Source organism: Hyla sarda, chromosome 1 (genome assembly GCF_029499605.1).
Source record: "Hyla sarda isolate aHylSar1 chromosome 1, aHylSar1.hap1, whole genome shotgun sequence".
Taxonomy (NCBI): domain Eukaryota; kingdom Metazoa; phylum Chordata; class Amphibia; order Anura; family Hylidae; genus Hyla; species Hyla sarda.
Window position 1 is genome coordinate 514,909,891 of NC_079189.1, and position 23,899 is coordinate 514,933,789.

The window sequence follows — 23,899 nt, forward strand, 5'->3', positions numbered from 1 at the left end:
TTGAGTTAGACGGCCACACCTTTACTTCTGCTTCCCCTTCTTTTTTGCCCCCTCATCCCCTGAAGAAGAGGAAAGGGCAGGACCACTTTTCGACCTTTTCTTAGACTCTGATTGGTCCATGGGGTCCCCGTCTCCGTCCGGCCCCAGTCTAGCCCTGCCCTCCGAGGAAGGTGCCTCCGCAGGACAGGGCCCAGTTCCCCCCAGAGGCTCTCTCACCCTAGGCACCCCGCCCTCACCTTCCCCCTCCAAGGAGGAGGAGGAGATGGTATCGAGGATGAGGTACCGGTTTGACAGGTCAATCAGAGGGGGGGCAGTCAGGCTTCCGTTTTGGACCTGGCCCGTAGTACAAGGCTTAACAGAGGGCTCCGACCTCTTCTTTCTCCCTTTCCTTTTGCCCTTGTCTTTCTTTTTTGGCCTCTCCCCACTCTCCTCATCCACACTTTCATAGTAGGAGGAATCGGAAGGGTCGGCCATATTGCCTTCCTCTCTGCGCAGCCTCCTGATCTCCTCATTCAGCACATTCTCCCCCAGAGCTTCAGTGGTTACAGGGCCAGCTTCAGGACCAGGGACCGGAGCTACCCCAGTCACCTGGGCACTCTCCAGCTCCCTACTCCTCCTACGAGTTTCCTCCCGCCTTAGTTTGGCGGGGCCCTTTATCCTCGTCACTAGCCCTGTTGCGCCCCCATCCCTGCTCGTACTCTCCCCAGCCGAGGCAACTTCACAGCTCTCCCCGGCCGGAGCAGTCCCAGCACGGGCGACAGCACTCGGACAACGGCTGAAAGGGTGCCCAAGGACACCTCACAGGTGGCACCGGATCTGCCTACAGGATGCGGCCAGATGACCCACCCCACCACACAAAGCACAGACCTGTACAGTACAGGCTGCACTAAAATGAGTGGGGCTGCCGCACCTGTGACAGACCTTAGGCTGCCCCTGGTAGAAGACCTGGATCCTGTCACGTCCAAGGAAGGCGGCTGACGGAATGTGGGCAACTGTACTACCTGAACGTTTGAGATTGACGGAAAACGTCCAGGCCCCGGACCAGATCCCGTGCTCATCCAAATTTTTCTTGGGCATGTCCGTCACATCCCCATATCGACCGAGCCAGGTCATGATGTCATAACAAGAAAGTGACTCATTACGGGTCAAAACTGTCACTTTCTTGACTGAGTTCTGACGGGAAATCGCCTTTACAGCAAAATCCCGCCAGCCGGGCTCGTTCTTCGCCACTTCGTAGTTTGACCAGAAGAGTTCGAGACCCTCCGGCCGAACGAAACTGACGTCAAACTCAGACGAACCGTAGGGGTGGATCAGGGCAAAGATGTCACTCGCTCTGAATTCCATCTGGAGGAGGAGCTCAACCACTTTAGCGCGAGGCGGGCACGCATCCTCGCCCCTCCAAATCAGACGGACCACATTCCTACGGTTATTGTCTTGCCCGGGTGTCGGGAGGGACCAGACCACCTCCCCATTCTGCTCTCGGCCCCCAAACCGTGCCTCTCTATCCAGAAAGACAGGTCAACCTCACCCCTTCCCTCTACCTGGATCGACCTGTCGCCCCTACGCAGAGCCTCCAGGAGGCGCTGTTGCAAGTAACCCCCGGGGCCAGACGGAGACGGGGACCCCACCGAATCCACGGCAGCAACACTGGCATAGCTCCTAGGAGCAGTCACTGCCGGGGGGGCAGCCGGACCAGACCCAGACCCAGGAGCACCATTCACACCACAACTCCCATCATCCATACCAGATGTTGCATTCACAACACCACTACTCCCACCACTACTTCCACCATCATTCACTCCACTGGCACTCCTCCCAATCACAACACTACCACCCCCATCATTCTCACAACCTGCACTCACTTCCTGCCTAACATATCCTGGGCTGGCTGGGACCTGTAGTACCGCCGGTTTTAATACAGGTTTTCTTGCTGGCTTAGCTGCCGCTTGGGTCAACGCTGATGGCTCCTCCTTCATAGGCGATGTTACCACCTGAGTCTGGGGCTGCCCCACCGGGCGCACCCCAGCTCCTCCCACAATGCCACCACTAGGCTTGCCCGACTGCTCAGGCTCTGCTGATGACACTGACGCCCGGACACTCCCCCCCCTCACAGAGGAGTGCCCCGCAGCGCCCGCAGAAACCACAGTACTCGGGGGTCCGCCCCCCGAGCACACGGACCGACCTTTCTCTGCTTCCGACGCCCGGACACTCCCCCCCCTCACAGGAGAGTACCCAGCAGCGTCGGTAGTGCCCACAGCACTCGGGGAACCGCCCCCCAAGCACACGGCAGCATAGCTCTTCTCTGGCATTTGGACATGCCCCCCGCCACCCTGGGGCGTCCCAGCAGCGCCAGAGTTGCCCAACATGAGCCCATCCTGCCCTTCCCTACCAGCAGGATGGGTGGGCTTCACATCTATTGCATCCATAGCCATTTCAGACGCCATTCTATACCCCCCTTGCTGGCCCCGCTCCACCACAGGAACGGCGTCTTGCAGTTTGGGGGGCTCAGCAGCCTGAACCAGCTTTGCAGCTGACCCAGACTGCTGGAAAGGTACGAACATGTACTGCACAGATTGTTGGGTCTTCTGCTTCTTTGCTTTACGCCTGACTTTTCCATCCTCGCACTGATCTTCACCGAAGGTGAAATTCTGGAGGTGAACTGGGGATTCCTGCATGACAATTGCCCTCAATAAACCCCCAGCATCACTCTCCACATCCTCCTCCTCACTGTCAGTCACAGGGAGCGCCACTTGGGCCGGCTCTATGTAGCTGTCCTTGGTGTCACAGGGCATAGGAACAGACACAGCATCCTCCACCACATGCGCTCCTTCCTCTACCTTCTCCTTAACTCCTTCACTGCCATCCTCACTATCTTCACCGCCACTACTCTCCCCATCATCCACCTCAACCTCCACCTTACCTGGGGATTTCATGGCGGCAAACCTTTCATCATTTGCCAGCTTCTCTCTTAGGAGACCGCTGCCCTCCAGGATCTCTGCCTTCCTCTCCTTCAGCTTGGCAATCTGGGCTTTCAGGGCTGTGATCCTTTTCTTCAGCTCAGGCTTGATTCTCCTGGACCCAGAGTTTGCCAGACTCTGAGTCCCACGCAGATCTTCTCTTGCAAGCCTGAGCTCTTTACTGCAGCGGTCGTATTCCGCAAAGCGTGCGGCCATGCGGGAGCAGTAGGTCTCACTTGATTCTTTGGGGTCTCTTTCAGCCCACATGTCCAAACTCTTCCTCCTTGTTTTCCTTCCACCACCAGATCTCTGGCTGGCACCCGTTGCCGGAGGAGCAGAGCTTGCATTGCTGCAGACTCTGCTGGATCTTCTGCCTCCGGCTGGAACAATGGCTGTAGCAGTTTTCTCTCCACCCCCCGCCAGCCTTGAAGAACGGGGAATGGAGGCCTGAGGCTCCATGCAGGAAAGCTCTCCCAGGGAACCTGCCACACCCCTGGGAAAGCCTTGATGTAAAATGCTGCTTCTCTGGAAGTCTGGAGCTCAAAAGAGACACACCCGACAGCTTCTCACACAGAACTCCTCTGGACTACAGGATGTGCTCTCTGCTGACACCTCTGTCTGTGTCAAGACTGTCCAGAGTAGGAGCAAATCCACATAGAAAACCTCTCTTGCTCTGGACAGTTCCAGACATGGACAGAGGTGTCAGCAGAGAGCACTGTGATCAGACAGAAAAGAACCATACAACTTCCTTTGGGGCATACAGCAGCTGATAAGTACTGGAAGGATTAAGATTTTTTTTACTAGAAGTAATTTACAAATCTGTTTAACTTTCTGACACCAGTTGATTTGACTTTTGCGCAAAGAATGAACATGTTCTTTCTTTGCGCGGAACAATTTCAGCTGCAGAATTGCTCAGTGTGAATGGATTTCGCGGAAACCCATTCACACTGATGTTTATGTTCACAACGCATAATTCCGATTGCGGAATTCCAATTGCGGAATTCCGCGCGAATTACGTAGTGTGAACATGCCCTGAAACTGAGACTTTACCTCTTAACACCCCCACAAGTAATGTCCAACTGCTTCTTTTGAACTTCCATTTCCATTAGATAGACTGATCTGTGACATATCTTGGGTTGAAACTGACTTCCACATACTCCTACTTTTTAGAGATTTGCATCAACTATTGGAAATGTGTAAATCACATCAGAGTCACATGTAGATTTTCCTCTTTATCTGCATGATCATGATCTAGTGGGCAGCCCACTTCTTACTCATGCTGCAGGAACAGAAAGCGCTTGAAAGGGCCGGCTCACTGCTTAGCTGAGCGGTTGATTTCAAGTGATTACTAGCATGGCTTATAGACCTTGGAATGCCCTCAAATTTTTCTAACTCTAATTCCTTGTTTGTGTTGTATATCTATGTATTCTTGCTGTATAGGCACTAATAATTTTCCAAAAAATTTACAACAAAATCACCCCTTTTTCTGATTTCAGAACAGTAATTGCAATTTCTATTGCATCAATAATAATTGAAAGGATGATTAATTTGGACAATATATCCGATATCATATGGTCATTTTATTTTAACTATAGGTCAATTTACACAATCTATAACATACATATAAAAGTCATCAAACCCCATTGTTTAATGGCTCATTTACAAAAACAGATTGGTGACCTTAAAGACATTTGCTGTTTCATGTGGAATAACCTGTCTTGATGATGCTATTTCCTACTGCAGCTCAAGGTTTCCTGCTCTATGTTATTGAAAATTGCTATGATCATCCCCATAATAGTTTCCAGAAACTATTTTACTCTTAAGAATATTTTAGGTGCCAAACAAGTAAAATCTTAAAAAAATTAAAAAAACAAAACAAAAAAAACCCCCCAAAAAATACCTTACACATTCTAGAACAGTTAAAGAATAAAAACAAACTGTCACGATGCCGGCTGGCAGGTAGTGGATCCTCTGTGCCAGAGAGGGATTGGCGTGGACCGTGCTAGAGGATCGGTTCTAAGTCACTACTGGTTTTCGCCAGAGCCCGCCGCAAAGCGGGATGGTCTTGCTGCGGCGGTAGTGACCAGGTCGTATCCCCTAGCAACGGCTCAACCTCTCTGGCTGCTGAAGATAGGCGCGGTACAAGGGAGTAGACAGAAGCAAGGTCGGACGTAGCAGAAGGTCGGGGCAGGCAGCAAGGATCGTAGTCAGGGGCAACGGCAGGAGGTCTGGAACACAGGCTAGGAACACACAAGGAAACGCTTTCACTGGCACGATGGCAACAAGATCCGGCGAGGGAGTGAAGGGGAAGTGAGGTGATATAGGGAAGTGCACAGGTGTAAACACTAATTGGAACCACTGCGCCAATCAGCGGCGCAGTGGCCCTTTAAATCGCAAAGACCCGGCGCGCGCGCGCCCTAGGGAGCGGGGCCGCGCGCGCCGGGACAGAACTGACGGAGAGCGAGTCAGGTACGGGAGCCGGGGTGCGCATCGCGAGCGGGCGCTACCCGCATCGCGAATCGCATCCCGGCCAGAGGCGGTATCGCAGCGCCCCGGGTCCGTGGAACCGACCGGAGCGCTGCAGTGAGAGGAGTGTAGCGAGCGCTCCGGGGAGGAGCGGGGACCCGGAGCGCTCGGCGTAACAGTACCCCCCCCTTGGGTCTCCCCCTCTTCTTGGAGCCTGAGAACCTGAGGACCAGACTTTTGTCCAGGATATTGTCCTCAGGTTCCCAGGACCTCTCTTCTGGACCACAACCCTCCCAATCCACTAAAAAGAAGGTTTTCCCTCTGACCTTTTTAGATGCTAAGATTTCTTTGACGGAGAAGATGTCCGAGGAGCCGGAGACAGGAGTGGGGGGAACAGATTTGGGAGAGAAACGGTTAATGATAAGTGGTTTAAGAAGAGAAACATGAAAGGCATTAGGAATACGAAGAGAAGGAGGAAGAAGAAGTTTGTAAGAGACAGGATTAATCTGGCGCAAAATCTTGAAAGGACCAAGATAGCGTGGTCCCAACTTATAGCTAGGGACACGGAAGCGGACATATTTAGCGGAGAGCCATACCTTGTCTCCAGGGGAAAAAATGGGAGGAGCTCTTCTTTTCTTATCCGCGAATCTCTTCATGCGTGAAGAAGCCTGTAAGAGAGAATTTTGGGTCTCTCTCCATATGAAGGAAAGATCACGAGAAATTTCATCCACAGCGGGCAGACCAGAGGGCAAGGGGGTAGGGAGGGGGGGAAGAGGGTGACGGCCGTACACCACGAAAAACGGGGATTTGGAGGAAGATTCAGAGATTCTGAAATGATACGAGAATTCGGCCCAAGGTAGAAGATCTGCCCAGTCATCCTGGCGGGAGGAAACAAAATGTCGTAAATAGTCACCCAAGATCTGGTTAATTCTTTCTACTTGTCCATTGGATTGAGGATGGTATGCAGAAGAAAAATTTAATTTAATCTTGAGTTGTTTACAGAGAGCCCTCCAGAATTTAGACACAAATTGGACGCCTCTATCCGAGACGATCTGCGTAGGCAACCCGTGAAGACGAAAAATGTGTACAAAAAATTGTTTAGCCAACTGAGGCGCTGAAGGAAGACCAGGAAGAGGGATGAAATGTGCCATTTTGGAGAATCGATCAACGACCACCCAAATAACAGTGTTGCCATGGGATGGGGGTAAGTCAGTAATAAAATCCATACCAATCAGAGACCAAGGTTGTTCGGGGACAGGCAGAGGAAGAAGAAAACCAGCGGGCTTCTGGCGAGGAGTCTTATCCCGGGCACAGATAGTACAGGCTCGCACAAAGTCCACCACATCAGTCTCTAGAGTCGGCCACCAATAGAAGCGAGAGATGAGTTGCACAGATTTCTTGATGCCCGCATGACCTGCGAGATGGGAGGAGTGACCCCATTTGAGGATTCCGAGGCGTTGGCGTGGAGAAACAAAGGTCTTTCCTGGAGGAGTTTGCCTGATGGAGGCTGGAGAAGTGGAAATCAGGCAGTCAGGAGGAATGATGTGTTGAGGAGAGAGTTCAATTTCAGAAACATCTGAGGAACGAGAGAGAGCATCGGCCCTAATGTTCTTATCAGCAGGCCGAAAGTGAATTTCAAAATTAAATCGGGCAAAGAACAGAGACCACCTGGCCTGACGAGGATTCAGCCGTTGGGCAGACTGGAGGTAGGAGAGGTTCTTGTGATCGGTGTAAATAATAACTGGAAATCTTGATCCCTCCAGCAGATGCCTCCATTCCTCAAGTGCTAATTTAATGGCTAGAAGCTCTCGATCCCCGATGGAGTAGTTCCTCTCCGCCGGAGAGAAGGTCCTAGAAAAAAAACCACAAGTAACAGCATGCCCGGAAGAGTTTTTTTGTAGAAGGACAGCTCCAGCTCCCACTGAGGAGGCATCAACCTCCAATAGGAAGGGTTTAGATGGGTCAGGTCTGGAGAGCACGGGAGCCGAAGAAAAGGCAGACTTGAGTCGTTTAAAGGCGTCTTCCGCTAGAGGAGGCCAAGACTTGGGATCGGCATTTTTTTTGGTTAAAGCCACAATAGGAGCCACAATGGTAGAAAAATGTGGAATAAATTGCCTGTAATAATTGGCGAACCCCAAAAAACGTTGGATGGCACGGAGTCCGGAGGGGCGTGGCCAATCTAAGACGGCTGAGAGTTTATCTGGGTCCATTTGTAGTCCCTGGCCAGAGACCAAGTATCCTAAAAAAGGAAGAGATTGGCATTCAAACAGACATTTCTCAATTTTAGCATAGAGTTGATTGTCACGAAGTCTCTGAAGAACCATACGGACATGCTGGCGGTGTTCTTCTAGATTGGCCGAAAAAATTAGGATATCATCTAGATATACAACAACACAGGAGTATAACAGATCACGAAAAATTTCATTAACAAAGTCTTGGAAGACAGCAGGGGCGTTGCACAGGCCAAAGGGCATGACCAGATACTCAAAGTGTCCATCTCTGGTGTTAAATGCTGTTTTCCACTCATCCCCCTCTCTGATGCGGATGAGGTTATAGGCGCCTCTTAAGTCCAATTTAGTAAAGATGTGGGCACCTTGGAGGCGATCAAAGAGTTCAGAGATGAGGGGTAAGGGGTAGCGGTTCTTAACCGTGATTTTATTAAGACCGCGGTAGTCAATGCAAGGACGTAGGGAGCCATCTTTTTTGGACACAAAGAAAAATCCGGCTCCGGCAGGAGAGGAGGATTTACGGATAAAGCCCTTTTTTAGATTCTCCTGGACGTATTCAGACATGGCAAGAGTCTCTGGGGCAGAGAGAGGATAAATTCTGCCCCGGGGTGGAGTAGTGCCCGGGAGGAGGTCGATAGGACAATCATAAGGCCTGTGAGGAGGTAGAGTCTCCGCTTGTTTTTTGCAGAAAACATCCGCGAAGTCCATATAGGCCTTAGGGAGACCGGTTACTGGAGGAACCACAGAGTCACGGCAAGGGTTACTGGGAACCGGTTTTAGACAGTCCTTGGAACAAGAGGGCCCCCAACTCTTGATCTCCCCAGTGGACCAATCCAGGGTTGGGGAGTGAAGTTGAAGCCAGGGAAGTCCAAGGAGAATTTCCGAGGTGCAATTGGGGAGGACCAAAAGTTCAATCCTCTCGTGATGAGATCCGATGCTCATTAGAAGGGGCTCCGTGCGGAAACGTATGGAACAGTCCAATCTTTCATTGTTTATACAATTGATGTAAAGGGGTCTGGCGAGACTGGTCACTGGGATGTTGAACCTGTTGACGAGAGAGGCCAAAATAAAATTTCCTGCAGATCCAGAGTCCAAGAAGGCCACAGAAGAGAAGGAGAAGGCAGGGGCAGACATCCGCACAGGCACAGTAAGACGTGGAGAAGCAGAGTAGACATCAAGGATTGTCTCAACTTTGTGCGGAGTCAGCGTACGTCTTTCCAGGCGGGGAGGGCGGATAGGACAATCCCTCAGGAAGTGTTCGGTACTAGCACAGTACAGGCAGAGGTTCTCCATGCGGCGTCGTGTCCTCTCTTGAGGTGTCAGGCGAGACCGGTCGACCTGCATAGCCTCCACGGCGGGAGGCACAGGAACAGATTGCAGGGAACCAGAGGAGAGAGGAGCCGAGGAGAAGAAACGCCTCGTGCGAACAGAGTCCATATCTTGGCGGAGCTCCTGACGCCTTTCGGAAAAACGCATGTCAATGCGAGTGGCAAGGTGAATAAGTTCATGAAGATTAGCAGGCATTTCTCGTGCGGCCAGAACATCTTTAATGTTGCTGGATAGGCCTTTTTTAAAGGTCGCGCAGAGGGCCTCATTGTTCCAGGATAATTCAGAAGCAAGAGTACGGAATTGTACGGCATACTCGCCAACGGAAGAATTACCCTGGACCAGGTTCAACAGGGCAGTCTCAGCAGAGGAGGCTCGGGCAGGTTCCTCAAAGACACTTCGGATTTCCGAGAAGAAGGAGTGTACGGAGGCAGTGACGGGGTCATTGCGGTCCCAGAGCGGTGTGGCCCAAGACAGGGCTTTTCCAGACAGCAGGCTGACTACGAAAGCCACCTTAGACCTTTCAGTGGGGAACTGGTCCGACATCATCTCCAAGTGTAATGAACATTGGGAAAGAAAGCCACAGCAAAACTTTGAGTCCCCATCAAATTTATCCGGCAAGGATAGTCGTAGTCCAGAAGCGGCCACTCGCTGCGGAGGAGGTGCAGGAGCTGGCGGAGGAGATGATTGCTGGAGCTGTGGTAGTAACTGTTGTAGCATAACAGTCAGTTGAGACAGCTGTTGGCCTTGTTGCGCTATCTGTTGTGACTGCTGGGCGACCACCGTGGTGAGGTCAGCGACAACTGGCAGAGGAACTTCAGCGGGATCCATGGCCGGATCTACTGTCACGATGCCGGCTGGCAGGTAGTGGATCCTCTGTGCCAGAGAGGGATTGGCGTGGACCGTGCTAGAGGATCGGTTCTAAGTCACTACTGGTTTTCGCCAGAGCCCGCCGCAAAGCGGGATGGTCTTGCTGCGGCGGTAGTGACCAGGTCGTATCCCCTAGCAACGGCTCAACCTCTCTGGCTGCTGAAGATAGGCGCGGTACAAGGGAGTAGACAGAAGCAAGGTCGGACGTAGCAGAAGGTCGGGGCAGGCAGCAAGGATCGTAGTCAGGGGCAACGGCAGGAGGTCTGGAACACAGGCTAGGAACACACAAGGAAACGCTTTCACTGGCACGATGGCAACAAGATCCGGCGAGGGAGTGAAGGGGAAGTGAGGTGATATAGGGAAGTGCACAGGTGTAAACACTAATTGGAACCACTGCGCCAATCAGCGGCGCAGTGGCCCTTTAAATCGCAAAGACCCGGCGCGCGCGCGCCCTAGGGAGCGGGGCCGCGCGCGCCGGGACAGAACTGACGGAGAGCGAGTCAGGTACGGGAGCCGGGGTGCGCATCGCGAGCGGGCGCTACCCGCATCGCGAATCGCATCCCGGCCAGAGGCGGTATCGCAGCGCCCCGGGTCCGTGGAACCGACCGGAGCGCTGCAGTGAGAGGAGTGTAGCGAGCGCTCCGGGGAGGAGCGGGGACCCGGAGCGCTCGGCGTAACACAAACATGTATTTTTAATCAAAATTTTTGTATTTGTTATGAACTAGTGTAAGCAATAGTGTAATAAAAAAATCGCAATATGGATTATTGGAATTATGATTATTCTTTTTCTAATGGATGCTAGACAGGAGCACAAAATGGTCATAGAAAACTATAACTTTTTGGATATTGTGAATTTAGACACACCTGAAAGGGGGAACTTCAGAGGAAATTTTTTTTTAAATAAGGCATGGTTCACATATATCAGTCGTCCGGCACCTGTCCGTTGCCCAGAAACAATGGATGCCGCATACCATACAACTGATGACAAGTTGTCATCAGTTGTGGCATCAGTTGCGTCAAGATTTAGGCTGAGTTCAACTATGCCGGATGCCGGACATATGTGAACCCAGCCTTACAGAACTATAGTGCCTATTGGAAAATTGGGTTTTCTAAGGTTGGGTTCACATATGTCCGGCATCCGGCATATGTCAACTCAGCCTAAATCTCGACGCAACTGATACCACAACTGATGACAACTTGTGAACCCAGCCTTAATTGGTGCCAGAAAGTCAAACAGATTTGTTAGGCTGGGTTCACATATATCAGTCATCCGGCACAGTTTCCCTCCGGCGTGCAACAGTTGCTTCGAGACCTATGCTGGATGTCAGACATACGTGAACCCAGCCTTAGGCTGGGTTCACATATATCAGCCGTCCGGCACAGTTTCCCTCCGGCGTGCACCGGAGGGAAACTGATGCTGGACCTGATCCCATTCATTTGAATGGGACAGTTCACAATCATCCAGCGTCTCAATTTTGACGCCGGATGGTTGGACATGCCGGAGGGCACCGGACAGGGGAACACAGCTTGCTGCGTTCCCTTGTCCGTTGCCCAGAAACAATGGACGCCGCATGCCATACAACTGATGACAAGTTGTCATCAGTTGTGGCATCAGTTGCGTCGAGATTTAGGCTCAACTATGAGCTGAGTTCAACTATGCCGGTTGCAGGACATATGTGAACCCAGCCTTACAGAACTATAGTGCCTATTGGAAAATTGGGTTTTCTAAGGCTGGGATCCCATATGTCCGGCATCTGGCATATGTGAACTCAGCCGAAATCTCGACGCAACTGATACCACAACTGATGACAACTTGTCATCAGTTGTATGGCATGCGGCGTCCATTGTTTCTGGGCAACAGACAGGGGAACGCAGCAAGCTGCGTTCCCCTGTCCGGTGCCCTCCGGCATGTTCAACCATCCGGCGTCAAAATTGAGATGCTGGATGATTGTGAACTGTCCCATTCAAATGAATGGGATCAGTTCCAGCATCAGTTTCCCTTTGGTGCACGCCGGAGGGAAACTGTGCCGGACGACTGATATATGTGAACCCAGCCTAAGAGATGCTATATTGGAGTGCCTCAATGAAAATAAATGTATAACTCAGCATTTTATTTCACTTATTCTGTAAAAACAGCAGCCGTATTTTTACATTTTGTGTTCACAGACAACCACAAAAAAAAGGTGGACATGATTTTGCGAACTTATTTTACAAATAAAATAAAAAATAACACTGTGTGAGCATAGCCTACAACTACAGGATCAGACTACATAAGGTTTTCCCCAACCATAGAGATAAATATGTCTACACAAAAGCTGTAGACAAAAATTCTTAGGAAATATTTAGTCAAAATATTTACAAAATTGTTATATTTTTATTTTACAGCTTTATTATATAGAAAGATTTATCACACTACTAACAGCCTTATGTTTTTTATTTGTTAGTTTGTATGACTCTTTGTTTTGCAGGGTGAGTTTTATGATTATATAACACAAATGTTGAGTAAATTTAACACTGTTTTGGGTAGGGGATGCAAAAAAACAAACATAACCCAAATCCTGAAACACTGCAGCCAAATGTATTTTTGTGTAAAAAGGACACAAATGTTTTCACAAGCCCTATTTTGTGAAAAAAATTTGTGACTTTTTCAGGTATGTACGTGTCATATCATTTATGAAAGAGTGGGTGGAGCTTGATGATTAAGAGGGGGTATGGCTGGCAGCAGTCCCAAAGATTTATTGTAAGTTATGCCAGAAATTGGCATAAATTGCAGCTATAATTTATGTCAGCTCACAGCTGGCGTAGTTTTTAATCTGTGGTGCATAGACAGTAACATATGCAGCATATTTTTAAGAGGCTAATCCCTCTTATTTGTGGTATTTTTGTGCCTTTGTGGTTAGTGGCATTTTTATTAAAATGCTATATTTTGAATGTATGAATTTTTTAGCTGTTTTCTCAAATGGCATTCCAGAATTCAAAATCACCTGGAAAAAATATCTTAACAAAAAGACACAGGGAAACAATTATCAAGCCTGCGTCTGGTGGAAAAAAGTTGCATAATTTTTGCACAAGAACCTGATTTGGTGGGCTACAAGTGGGAGGGGCTTGCATTAGAGGGAGATTGGTTTTGCATAAAGGGGTGTGGTTGCCCCTGTGCACTAAACTTATAACAATTTTCCCCTGATAGCAGGCGAAAATTGTACTGGAAATCTTCGCCAGCTCAGTACTGTCAAAAATTTCTGAGACTGGCTACTATGCACCTGGATTTATCAAGAGGTATAAGTGTGTAAAATGCCAGTCTTGGTAAATTTCCCCCATTAATTAAAAAAAATTCTTCTATCCAAGCTTTGGCCTTTTAGGTTGCTCCACCAGCTTTGCCCTATTATTGACTGACTAAGCGTTCGTAGAAACAAGCAAGCAATTTGCCGACAACAGAAATGGTTGTTTATCAGATTACAAAATCTTTTGTGCAACCATTAAAATTAAAGTTATTAGTCACATAGCCCTTGTGCTGCCAATGATGAAATTTAGGGGCAGCACGAACCATCCAGCAATTGTTCATGCAGCCCAGTCTACATTGAGAAGGCTTACTAAATGAGCGCTGATCAACAAGATCAGGGCTTGTTATATGGACCTGCTAAACCCATGTAGAAGGACCCTTAGCTCTTGACCTCTTTATTTTGTCTAATGACCTACCTGATATCATTTACTCTGTGTATTTCCACCCCCTTTCTCCCCTCCTTCCCTTATATTTCCCTTCCCTTTTTTTGGATTCTGCTCCTTAGGCATCAAACAGATAGCCAAGACTGAGATAGCCACCTACAGAAATGTTATCCTCTATTCAAAGGGCAGGGGATAAGATGACTGATCTTCGCGCATCCCAGGACTACCCCTTTAATTTTCCTTAACTGTTAAAATTTTTAACCCCTATTGTTTTCCCCCTAATCTTTTGGGAGGTTGTGACCTTCATGCATGCATTTTGAACCATTAAAATGCTGCTTTACACACCATAAAAATGCTGTTTACACATCATATACTGAAAAGCAAAATACATCCGTAAAATAGGAATAAAATATGTCTGTATATTTAACCTAATAATGTGCACAATAAAAGTTCATAGAAAAGTGTCTGTCAGTGTAATAAAATATTCCATGACTCCAACATTTAAATTACAGAAACCTTTTTGAAACACTATGGGGAACATTTATTAAGGTATTTAAAGCCTTTTTGTTGCTTACAAAAGTTGCACAAAAAGTTGCACATGCGCCTAAGCACTTTTTTGTGCTACTTTTGTAGGTAAGCAAAAAGTTACAAACAGCCTTACCTAAGCAAATTTCAGTTTTCACTTTGCAGTGGTCAGGTATTTATGATGTGCGAAAGTCACATGTAGGCAAAAACAGAAAGTCTCAAACCACTTACAAAAAGTCGCAAGCCTACTCCAGGTCTGACCTGGAGTACAAAACTCCCGTTCGTGAGCAAATTTAAAAAGTCGCAAAAAAAGTCGCAAAAAAGTCTCAGGTGCGACTTTTGTTTTGCTTCTTGCTCCAAATTTATCAAACCCCTGTGATAGTATGATAAATGTGTAGCACATAAGCAAAACTAAAGCAAAAAAATTTTACGTATTTTTCGCCCTATAGGACGCATCGACATATAAGACGCACACAATTTTAAAGGTGCAAAATCTAGAAAAAAAAATATTCTGAACCCGTTGGCTGTCCGGGCATGCTGGGAGTTGTAGTTTTGCAACATCTGGAGGTCCGCAGGTTGAAGACCACTGGATAGGAGGTAATACTCACGTGTCCCCGCAGCTGCTGACCGTCACCGCTCGTCACCGCTGCCCTGGATGTCGCTCCATCACTGTCGCCGCGTCCCCGTGGTGTCCCCATGGACGTCTTCTTCCCCAGGATCCACGCTCTCCGTGGCCATCATCATGTTGCTATGCACGCCGCTCCTATTGGATCACGGAACGGTGTACGCGACGACGTGATGACGTCGAAGGAGAGCGCCGCCATGCAGGGGATCCCGGCACGGAGCAGACACCGAGGAGGCAGGTAAGGTCCCTCCCGGTGTCCTGTAAGCTGTTCGGGACACCGCGATTTCACAGCGGCGGTCCCGAACAGCCTGACTGAGCAGCCGGATTAGTGTCACTTTTGCTTCCGACCCGGCGGTCAACTTTGATCGCCGCGTCTGAAGGGTTAATACAGGGCATCACCGCGATTGGTGATGTCCTGTATTAGCCACGGGTCCAGGCCGTTGATGGCCGCAGGGACCGCCGCGATAGGTGTGTGTATTCGCCGTATAAGACGCACCAACTTTTCCCCCCCCAGTTTTGGGGAAGAAAAAGTGCGTCTTATACGGCGAAAAATACGGTACTTCAGAACTTGCTTACCAAAGCAACAATGATAAATTTCCCCCTATGTGCACTGACAGGCACTTGTCCATTGACTTCTATTGTGCACACTATTAGATTAAATATACAAACTTATAGTTTTTCCTATTTTATGAACATATTTTACTGGTTGTGTGAACAGAGCCTATATGTTTTTACACAAGTTTTAAAATGCTATGTTCACACAGTGTTCATTCGGCATATTTCACTTAGGAACACATTTAACATTAATGGGCTCTATGAAAGTGGACACCAGAATAATGTGTGACTTAGGAGAAAGTAAAATAGTAATATAAAATGTTATCTGAAGTTAGATGTGAACATACTGTGGGGGTACTAGTTTTTCTTTTTTATTGTTCTATTTAATTCACTCTCACAAACTTCTTATTGGCAGTGGAATGTTCAGCTCTGGATTTGCTTTTCCCCTCTGACATTAACAGACACTGGGTAACTGTGTGCTTTGTCCTCCGATGACAGGGACAGAAAAGGAGCCTCAGATCAGCATTCCTCTTTCACTCTTTAGTTACCAGGATTGTAAATAACACTTCTCGCCTGCAAAAGATGTGAATTAGACCAAAGGGTAAAAAAAAAAAAAAAAAAAAAAAGGAAAGCTCACATTATTTTAAATGATTCATAAGGCAAATTAAAAAGAAAAAGATTTTGATGAAATTATGAAATCATTATTGATATTGCGAAATTTAATTGAACAAGATCTCCGGTACGGCAATATAGAGAATGACTCTGTGGCTGCGAGCACTCCGAATATTGAGATTGAGACAATTTGCAATTAGTTACGAATCTGGAAGGCTTTTTTTCTCCTGAAGAGCTGGATCAGTGATCATTTTGCTACTTAAGATGACAAATGTCCCTCACTTGGGTGTTCTTATTATGGTGATATTATTACAATAATTACACCATTTAATATGTATGATTAGTAGTCACTCCGAAAGTGCTATTACTATCACAATAATCTGTAATAGTTGGCTCCATCATTGTTACGACATTATCTTTCCTACTGTTTGTTGACCTTTCAGTTCAAGAGGGCGGTTACTTTCCCAGCCCCCAAAACCTTTAAGAAGCTGAATCCATGGTTTCATTCTCAGCTGGAATGTTTAGAAACCCTCAGTACTAAATACTTTGGTGAACTACTTAAACACCAACAAGAGCCTTATGGGGCCTTGCCCAACTTTAAACATATCTTTTTTTTTTGTTCAGAATTTTGCTTTCTGCTGCCATTCTGGAGCTAACTGTGGGTTCAAATTAAAGATACCACATGTATTGAAGTTTACTGAATTGCACTGAGTTGGTTTTTGTTCCATTCTCTCTTAACTTCACCCCCAACTGGGACTGGGCAGCTTTCCTTCCAGTGGAGCGTGCTTTAAAATAGCCTAAAAAAAAGAGGCAAGAAAGGGGAGATAAAAAACCAAAAGGTGCAGCTTAGCCCCATAATTAGCCTTGATCCTCACAGCCTAAAATATTTTAATGCCAGGTTTCTGATTGCAAAGTGGATTGGGAAAGGAGAAAAGTAATTAGGTCTGTGCACTGAAGTGTGGAGAACATTTAAAAGAGAATGGTCGGCTACTACATTCCTGGCAGCGTGGGTTCTGTCCTTTAGGTTCTTCTTTTTGGTAGAGGTGATGGGTTTATTGCAATGTCAGTAAGGCTATGAATGCGAGTTGCTCATCTGTTATCTGCCCTTAGACATGAACATCCTTCAATCAGTTAGAAGACATCCCAAAAGCCAATGGCACTGCTAAGAAAAACGATGTAAATACTGACTCATATATCTTAAATAAAATTACCGTATTTTTCTCCCTATAGGACACATCCGGCATATAAGATACACCCAATTTTAAAGGTGCAAAATCTAGAAAAAAAAGATTCTGCACCCAACAGTGATCTTCAACCTGCGGACCTCCAGATGTTGCAAAACTATAACTCCCAGTATGCCCGGACAGCCAACGGCTGTCCGGGCATGCTGGGAGTTGTAGTTTTGTAACATCTGGAGGTCCGCAGGTTGAAGACCACTGGATAGGAGGTAATACTCACATGTCCCCGCCGCTCCGGACCCGTCACTGCTCGTCACTAGTGTCACTTTTGCTTCAGATGCGACGGTCAGCTTTGATCGCCCCATCTGAATGGTTAATACAGGGCATCATCGCGATTGGTGATGTCCTGTATTAGCCGCGGGTCACAGGGACCGACCCGATAGGTGTGTATTCGCCGTATAAGACGCACCAAATTCCCCCCCCCCCGAAAAATTTGGTAATTCATTTTAAATGCATTTTATTTATTTTGGAATTTTTACCTTTTTATTATATTGTCTTTATTACATAATATATTATACTATCCATTTATTTGCTTATTTGTATATTATATTTATCTATTTATGTATTTATTTATCAATCATGCAAAGCAATTTTTGCAGCAACACATGCAAACATTGATAGTTGACTTGTAATGTGTTCATTTTGCAATCACTAAAGTGTATAGCTATACAACAGAAATACAAGTTAAATCTATTGGAGAAATAAGTTAATCATTAATGCATTTATTAATCCATCTGGTTTTGTAGCCACTAGGGGGCAATGTAGAAAATAAGGCTAGGTGAGGTTATCCAGGCATACTTTTCCACTAACCTCACAAAAGGTGGGGAGTAATGCAGCTGTATACTAGGCAACTGGTTGCACAATAGTCACTTGGCATCAAGCATTTGCCTTGGCAACCCACAGGACCCCAGCATAGTTATGTAATTGTGCCACCACCAGGGGAAACTCAGGAGCCCTCCCCGTATGTTGTTATTGAATTTGATGTATGAGCTCCTTTTTACTCTATAGCTTTGTAGAATATTTGAAGTTCTGTTAGGAAAAGAAGAGCTCTGATGGATAGGCTGAGAAACTGACTAGCACAGAATTTTGGACTTATTATGAAAATAAAGTGGCATTCATCGGCTCACATTCATTTAACATTTCTGTGTAAACCAAAGACATCATTTTCAGAGACACTGACATTTCTCCATTCTGGTGTCATTTCTCCCAAAGTGACAACAGCATTTTCCACTGATAAACCAAATGTGAATTTTCCCCCCATAATAAGGTAAAAAAGTATTACTCGAAGGTGTTGGATTTGCCATTTTAACATTTGTAAGAAAGAAAACTTTGAATATCTCTTTAATTAAATTTTTTTTTTCTTAGAATAGCTTGTAAACTTTGGCTATACCTTTTGATTTCACTATATAGATGTTTTATATTTTAGGTGGAAATCGTCTTTAAAAACAAGCTAGCAGTGGGGCATTTCTTAGTTTCTAAATAATCCTGTTCAGGCTGCTGTACAATAGAAAATTCCCCTGTTCCCCTTGTCTTAGAGTGCAGGTTCATTGCACAGCACAACCTGGGGTTGGGGTCGGCAAGAGGAATTTCCTGCTTAACCAGTCAGTGGCCGCATTGGGGGCCCGCCACAGTCACAGTAGGAATTATCAGAAAACATCCAGTGGTACATAGTAAGCAGACTACCCAGCATAAGTAAGCAACACAAGTAACATACAGGGGTACACAATGGTAAACCGCTCCTGCCACAGATGTGGCAACTTACTACTACAATGATCCATCTGGAGAGATGATCCTGGGCTCTTGCAGTGGCAGGTTGTGGGATTCTAGAAAACAGCAGCGCTTTAGAGCATAAGATGCCGACAGAAAAGAACAACTCAACTTCCACTGGAACATACAGCAAATGATAAGTACTGGAAGGGTTAAGATTTTTTAATAGTAGTAATATACAAAAGTGTTTAACTTTCTGGCACCAGTTGATTTAAAAAAAAGTTTTTTTCCACCGGAGTACCCCTTTAATAAGTGCATGCCTCTAAATAAAACTGGCACTTCAGTATGTACCTGGGCACCTCAATGTGAAATTGATTCCAGTTATTTGCCAGTTAGAATTTCTTAACTTTTTGACACCAGGAACCATGTTCTGGGTTCATACATTCCCCTTATAAGCTATTGAGAATGAGAATGGTTATCACCAGGCATAAATTAATTTATATTTCCATGAGTAATAACAGAGGTAGGGTACACTATAGAGTTCTAAGAAAAGCTACATAGCACTGTTACTGTATAGTTTATCAAAATATGTGCAAATCAGTATATAAAGACATACGGCAATGAGACACATGGCAACTTATTGCACTTTAAGCATATTGGAAAGTTGCTGTAAATCTAATATATCAAATATGTTCTTACTTTTCTTTGTTACATTTTAAAATCTTTTGTTGTAAATAAAAAATGGCATAATGGCATAATTATTCATGTACAATACAAAATAAAAGTAAAATGTGAGCAATCATGGCACTCGAAAATTCTTTCTTTGAGGGGTCATAGTTTTGAACTTGCTAAAACTCTCCATTGTTTATTTGTATATTTAAAGGCAATCATGTGACAAACCTGCACTCCTTCATATTCTGCTTCATCCTTTCTCTCAAATACCATTGGATACATGTTTTCTGTAAAATGAAGTCTAGCTGTTACGCCTAGCGCTCCGGGTCCCCGCTCCTCCCCGGAGCGCTCACGGCGTCTTTCTCCCTGCAGCGCCCCGGTCAGTCCCGCTGACCGGGAGCGCTGCACTGTTTTGGCCGTTGGGGATGCGATTCGCACAGCGGGACGCACCCGCTCGCGAGTCGCATCCCAGGTCACTTACCCGTCCCGGTCCCCTGCTGTCATGTGCTGGCGCGCGCGGCTCCGCTCTCTAGGGCGCGCGCGCGCCAGCTCTCTGAGACTTAAAGGGCCAGTGCACCAATGATTGGTGCCTGGCCCAATTAGCTTAATTGGCTCCCACCTGCTCCCTGCCTTTATCTAGTCTCCTCCCTTGCACTCCCTTGCCGGATCTTGTTGCCTTGTGCCAGTGAAAGCGTTTAGTGTGTCCAAAGCCTGTGTACCTGAACTTCTGCTACCCATCCTGACTACGAACCTTGCCGCCTGCCCCCGACCTTCTGCTACGTCTGACCTTGCTTCTGCCTACTCCCTTGTACCGCGCCCATCTTCAGCAGCCAGAGAGGTGAGCCGTTGCTAGTGGATACGACCTGGTCACTACCGCCGCAGCAAGACCATCCCGCTTTGCGGCGGGCTCTGGTGAAAACCAGTAGTGGCTTAGAACCGGTCCACTAGCACGGTCCACGCCAATCCCTCTCTGGCACAGAGGATCCACTACCTGGAAGCCGAATCGTGACAGTAGATCCGGCCATGGATCCCGCTGAGGTGCCGCTGCCAAGTCTCGCTGATCTTCCCACGGTGGTCGCTCAGCAATCGCAGCAGATTGCCCAACAAGGACAGCAGCTGTCGCAGTTGACCGCCATGTTACAGCAAATTCTGCCCCTGCTACAGCAGCAACCATCTCCTCCGCCAGCTCCTGCACCTCCTCCGCAGCGAGTGGCCGCTCCTAACCTCCGCTTGTCCCTGCCGGACAAATTTGATGGGGACTCCAGACTCTGCCGTGGATTTTTGTCTCAGTGTTCCCTGCATATGGAGATGTTGTCAGACTTGTTTCCTACAGAACGGTCTAAGGTGGCGTTCGTAGTAAGCCTTCTTTCAGGAAAGGCCTTGTCTTGGTGGATTGCCCTATCCGTCCTCCACGCCTGGGAAACGCACGTACGCACCCAGCTCACGTGGGTGTGGCATCTCTTGGTTCTAAATCTTCTTCTCCACGTCTCACGGTGCCCGTGCGGATTTCTCCTACAGCCAACTCCTCCCTCTCAGCCTTGGCCTGCTTGGACTCTGGTGCCTCCGGGAATTTTATTTTGGAGTCCTTTGTCAATAAATTCTGCATCCCGGTGACCCGTCTCGCCAAACCGCTCTACATTTCCGCGGTCAACGGAGCCAGATTGGACTGCACCGTGCGTTACCGCACAGAACCCCTCCTGATGTCTATCGGACCCCACCACGAAAGGATTCAGTTCTTCATTCTCCCCAGTTGTACCTCTGAGGTCCTCCTCGGTCTGCCATGGCTCCGGCTTCATTCCCCCACCCTTGATTGGACCACCGGGGAGATAAAGAACTGGGACTCTGCCTGCCATAGGAAGTGCCTCTCCCCCCCTCCCAGTCCCGTCAGGCAAACCTCTGTGCCTCCTCATGGCCCCCGTCCTGGTGTCACACTGCCCCGTGCCCGGCTTCGCCCTCTGCCCTCCCTCCCCATTCCCACTCCTGCTGTACTGCCTGCCGTTGAGGAAACCCTCCATTCTTTCCCGGGGTCCTCATCCCAGGGGAGGCAGTTGCCGGTCAAAGAAAAGGGGAGACCTAAGGGGGGGGGTACTGTTACGCCTAGCGCTCCGGGTCCCCGCTCCTCCCCGGAGCGCTCACGGCGTCTTTCTCCCTGCAGCGCCCCGGTCAGTCCCGCTGACCGGGAGCGCTGCACTGTTTTGGCCGTTGGGGATGCGATTCGCACAGCGGGACGCACCCGCTCGCGAGTCGCATCCCAGGTCACTTACCCGTCCCGGTCCCCTGCTGTCATGTGCTGGCGCGCGCGGCTCCGCTCTCTAGGGCGCGCGCGCGCCAGCTCTCTGAGACTTAAAGGGCCAGTGCACCAATGATTGGTGCCTGGCCCAATTAGCTTAATTGGCTCCCACCTGCTCCCTGCCTTTATCTAGTCTCCTCCCTTGCACTCCCTTGCCGGATCTTGTTGCCTTGTGCCAGTGAAAGCGTTTAGTGTGTCCAAAGCCTGTGTACCTGAACTTCTGCTACCCATCCTGACTACGAACCTTGCCGCCTGCCCCCGACCTTCTGCTACGTCTGACCTTGCTTCTGCCTACTCCCTTGTACCGCGCCCATCTTCAGCAGCCAGAGAGGTGAGCCGTTGCTAGTGGATACGACCTGGTCACTACCGCCGCAGCAAGACCATCCCGCTTTGCGGCGGGCTCTGGTGAAAACCAGTAGTGGCTTAGAACCGGTCCACTAGCACGGTCCACGCCAATCCCTCTCTGGCACAGAGGATCCACTACCTGGAAGCCGAATCGTGACACTAGCTTTCATAAAAAGTATATAAACAATTAAAGATCAGATCTGCACAATACCAAAAACTGTAAAAAAAAAATAAAGCATGTGAACTTGGTGAAAATAAGTAACAGATGTGCTGAGACATGAAAATGCTATAAAATAAGTGCATGTACACCATAAAACGGCTTGAAACTATGGAATATTACATGCTGCAAATATTAGAAACCAACATTAATTTCAAATTAGGAATAGAAATGCTTGATTAAGAATTTGTACTTCATAAGTTTTATATGTATGTTATGTAACAAACTTTACAGCTCTAAACAACTGATTCTATAAAATAGGTAAACCTGCTACAAGTTGTATGTACTGTATGTAAAGCATTGTTTAAAAAAAAAAGTCATCTATTCACCCACACTAAACCCAATACACTGAGACCAATGACGGTTTAATGGGTGAAATACACACCTGCACTGCGGAGATACGTCCCTCCGAAGATCGGCATCATCTTCAGTGAATTTAATTCTGGAGGCGGGCCCGCCGGCTCAATATGAATATTCATTGTCGCGGGTCAGGTGAGTGCTGCACCGACTGAGCGCTGATGGATGCCAATCTTCAGAGGGACAGATCTCCGGAGTGCAGGTATGTATTTAAAGGGGTATTCCGGGCAAAAACATTTTATCCCCTATCCAAAGGATAGGGGATAAGATGTCTGATCGCGGGGGGCCAGCTGCTGAGACCCCCACGATCTCCCTGCGTGCTGCATGGAGATCGTGGGGGGTCTCAGCAGCATTCTATGCGGGTGCTGAATCTCCAGTTTTGGAAACCTCGGGGTTTCCGGAACTGGGGACATGATGTCACGCCACGCCCCCTCCATTCAAGTCTATAACCCAGTGTCATTGGGTTTAGTGTGGGTGAACAGATGACCGTTTCACTTTAATTAGAAAGACTATCCTTAGATCCTTTGAAATTAAACGCTGATGCTCTGCCATTTAAGATAAGTCCCTACATTTGTAAGTGCTGCTGAAATATAGTAACATAGTAAGGAAGATATAAGGCATTCTAGTTTGGCCTATACTCCTCTGTGTTGATTCTGAGGAAGGAAACAATATCAATGTTTTTGGCAATCAGAAAAATCTCTGTCTCACTGGCCATGTCCAGTAATATAGTACATAGGAAGCCAGTAACCTTTATAAAAAAAAAAAGGAACGAAGCGTGGGAGAGGTAGCGGGGAATCTGGGCACTGCTGATAAATCCTGAATGAGTAGAATCTATGACGCGTGGAGTGGAATGTACGGGGTAGGGCGGGGGTGCAACTGTGGCTAAAAAACTGTCCAGGTAAAGATCTACAACGTAGAGAAAAGGAGCCAGTGCACTCACCCGGTCAGCAGAACTTCTTTATTTCATAATGTAGCAGCATACATGTGAAGAGTGGTTCTGAGGACAATCCCCGTGTATACCATGCAGAGCAGTGTGGCAGGGAGTGTTCACCGAAGCACAACAGTGCCGTTTCACGTGACCCCCGAGTGCGCCTGAAGAAACGCCCATCGGCGTGAAACGGCACCGTTGTGCTTCGGTGACCGTCCCTGCCACACTGCTCTGCATGGTATACACGGGGATTGTCCTCAGAACCACTCTTCGCATGTACGCTGCTACATTATGAAATAAAGAAGTTCTGCTGACTGG